This window comes from Anastrepha obliqua, chromosome 3 (assembly GCF_027943255.1).
Source record: "Anastrepha obliqua isolate idAnaObli1 chromosome 3, idAnaObli1_1.0, whole genome shotgun sequence".
Classification (NCBI taxonomy): Eukaryota; Metazoa; Arthropoda; class Insecta; order Diptera; family Tephritidae; genus Anastrepha; species Anastrepha obliqua.
In genome coordinates, this window is record NC_072894.1 from 121,025,207 (window position 1) to 121,029,083 (window position 3,877).

Consider the following 3,877-nt stretch of genomic DNA (forward strand, 5'->3'; position numbering starts at 1 on the left):
CCACGAACTGGCACTTTTTTAGTGAGGCACCCTAATATGATTGTGTGCTTATCTCAAAAGTCGGGAGAGTAAAAATACTAACTCGCATACGTACATATGTAAGTAAGCAAAAATTTAGAACTTTACGCATACAAATACTTATATATATGTATATTTATATCGACACGTGTATAAGAGAAAACAAAAAGAGACGAAAATGTCTAAAACCTGATGGAGAATATGGAGAGAGGAAATAAATTCGACAGTGAACGAGAGTTGGCAATACATAAATTTCTTTGTACGAAATAGTTGGCTATTTATAAAAAACAAAGAAAAAAGTAAATAAAGTATAAAAAAAAGATATTTGCTGCGCAGTCGGTAGGATTCGAACCTACGCTCCCAGAGGGAATCTGATTTCTAGTCAGACGCCTTAACCGCTCGGCCACGACTGCCACAATACACAAACTAACCAGTTCGTTGTCACACCGTCTAAGCAATAAGCAATAAGCTAAAACCATAAGCGATAACCGATAAGCGATAAGCGGGCATGTGGCATAGCAACTAAATTGAACTGATTAAAGTCTAAAGCATCTAAATTTATATGAATGACTGAATGAAGACTAAGCATCTAAATTTATGTGAATATTCAAAATACCTAATTATTTATGTTTGTACTCATTTATAAGCGTTTGTGTGAGTGTATGTATGTTATCTTGCCTCTTATCGCCTTATCCAACAAGTGCTACTGATACTCGTAGTCACATAAAGTTTTGCTCCCAGCGTAAACACGAATTTTCACACGCACCTGTAATCAATTTTGAGCTTCAAATAAATGTCAAATAGTTTGATTTGTTTACTTATGTTACACCCTGTTTACAAATACATTCAAATGTCAAATTAGTAGGCATTTCCCAAATTGATTGATAACAACTGAAAGCATTTTCAATTGACTCGCCTAAGCTTATAAGTGATAAAGCAACAAGAAGTGCCAACAAAACTACTGAATTGGCTGTTAAATAAAGTTTATTGACTTTGTTGACATTTCTGCCTGAAATTAATGTTGTTTCTATGTACAAATACAAACACACACACTTGCATTGAGACATGCATACATTGCGATACTTAGTTGATAATGAGTGACGGCAAAGATTCATTGAGTGTTTCAGATTAACGACAAGTAGAAGAAAGAGAAAAGCAGTGCATAACAGTCAAGCAAAAATATTGTAACTCATTGAAGGTGATGACGAGATGTAAATCTATTTTATTGGACGTTTCGATGGAGTGGATAGTTGTAAACAAAGTGAGTTGCTCATTGTATGTGTGTGTATGCAGAAAGTGAGACATGAAGTGAATGCTAATGACATTTAGTTGTGCGGCAAACCATTCAAGGTGCAAGCAGACGCAACCAGAATTACAGAAAATAACAATGCCTCAAGCACTCTACATCTTCTTTCTTTTGATTGGCGCGGTTACCGCTTAAACGATTTTAACGGAGCGCGCCCATGGTTTCTTTCGCGTGCTAACCTACGTCAGTTCGACACACCAAGTGAATTCATGTCCTTCTCCACCTGATCTTTCCAACGCAAAGGAGATCTTCCTCCTCCTCTGCTACCACCAGCTGGTACCGCATCGAATACTTTCAGAGCCGGAGCGTTTGTATCCATTCGAATGACATGACTCAGCCAACAAAGCCGTTGCAACTTTATTCGCTCTACTATTCCCTGTCTATGGCATCTATGTAAAGCTCATACAGCTCATTGTTCTATTGCCATTGTGCAGAATCTTTTTCTCAAACACTCCAAGAGTCGCCTCATGGCATATTGTCAAGAGTCGCCTCATCGCATATTGGGAGTCTTATAAAGTGTTTTTTCGTCGAGAGACGATTGCCTTCTTAGTCCCTAGTAGCACTTGTTAGCAAGGGAGATTCTCCTTTTTATCGACGCACTTTACTATTAACAGTAATAAGGTGTTAAGGTTAATGGGAAGAAAAATCATGTGGGTGGGACTCATAAATCGAACAAAACGTGACAGATTGACTCGAAATTTCACTGTGCGTTTACATTTGCATTCGCATTTGCATTTTGCTTTTTCATGGATTTTTTGATATATTCATAATTTTTTTATAAATAATTTTTCGAAGGTTTTTTTGGTTAATTTTTTCCCTTTTTTGAAAACCCATTTTTGCAAAATCGAGGTGTCTAAGAAATAGAAGTAATATACACCATGCTTCTGTAGCTATTTATATGCATACACATATGTAAAAACGATTTTTCATTCAGTGTAAATTAAAGGTTTGCAAGCGCAGTTGGTCCGATCGCCCTAACCGTAGACTCAAGAACTATATCTACGGTTACATTGTTCATAAACATATGTCTCTGATACACCTTACTTTTAAGGTCATCTAATTTAAGTATCACGGGTGATATTCATACAAATCTACAAATAATAATTAGAAATACCTTTTAGTTTAAGAATTAAAAAAAAATGTTTAATCAATCTGAGTATTCTAGGTACAAACTTCCGCGATGGTTCATACACATGTGACGTTTGCAGAAGGTGCAGATAAATGTGGTTATACGTTTTTTTATAGCAGCAGAAGTTACATATAATAATTTCCTGGTTTGATTTTCAGGGTTGGCTGGTACATCAGGCGAAGTATCCCGTAAAATAGCGTCAATATTCCGTTTTAGGTCGCGACTCACAGTTGGCGTTCTATGTCTCAAAAAATTCTCAACTTCACTGTCCAAATCATTTGCAAAAACCGCTTCTTCCTCGTTACCCACACTTGATAATATTGTAAAGGTATCATCTTCAATCAAGAAAGCCATGCTGGAAAACATGAACACAAAATAAATACTATATTACTAAAATGCTAAATATAAAGTTCTTTCCTTTTATAGAGCAAATACAATAATAAAACCTACTACCTTAAAAAGTTAAAGTTAAATTTGTTACATTAATCATAAACATACGTATCTCGCACACCTTGAACCCAGTATATCCGAAACTATACGTATATGCGATAAGACTACTGTCGCCAAAATGAATTTTCGTCGTTCCAGGAAGGTACTGAGAAGATTCCTGATTTCCACAGCACTGAGATCCTCCAACTCATTAAAAAATGATCTGCCTCGAGTTATGAAGCTACATCCGGATAGAGCAGGGAAATGACACAGAAGGTGCGAGATCATCTCTTCCTCTTTTTTGTTCAGATCCTTCTGCAGAAGTCATAAATCTGCAATCATAGTTTCCTTTTACTCGCATTTAAGGAATAGGGTGTCAAATTATTTTACATCACAGAATAAAGTTACTTTCAAATCTGAATATTTGAATCTGAATTTCAATAAACCGAACACCTTAAATGGGGATGTTAAATTCCTGGCTGTGACGTATTGTTTGTGCAACACTTTTGAGCCTGATGCGTATATGTATAATTATCACTTTACATACACACACCGTTAATGTTCGCACACCTGTGTGCACATACATTATGTTGTATTTATAGGTTATGTCTTTGTTTTTGTAAATTTTGCAGCATGTTAAGCAAAACAAGATTTACACTACTTGTCAGTGTGTGTGGAAGTGCACAGGTTTTTGCATGACTAACTTTACTTATAATAATGTGCCCTTATTGCTTACTACCTACAACTACATAATTTGCATTCCATGCGATAAAACGTCGGCTATCGCAAACTATATTTGCAATTTTTTCCGTGACCTGTCTGATTGTTTTTGTTAGTTAAATATTCATTTTATAGCAGTACATTTACATGTCAACATTTTCCGCCACCATTTGGCTGCATTAAACATTAAGCACTCAACTGTGCTGGGAAGTCCAACAATATGGTGGCGATTAACTGATCTGGATGGTAGAAACTTCCACATTAAAAAAAAATTT

At 35.9% G+C, this 3,877-nt stretch overlaps 1 non-coding gene across 1 annotated transcript; it reads right to left on the minus strand.

The window, feature by feature from the left end:
- Positions 1–349: 349 nt before the first annotated feature.
- Trnas-aga (transfer RNA serine (anticodon AGA)) lies at positions 350–431 on the minus strand. The gene has a single exon. It is a non-coding gene; the product is annotated as a tRNA-Ser (tRNA).
- Between the last annotated feature and the right edge of the window lie 3,446 nt (positions 432–3,877).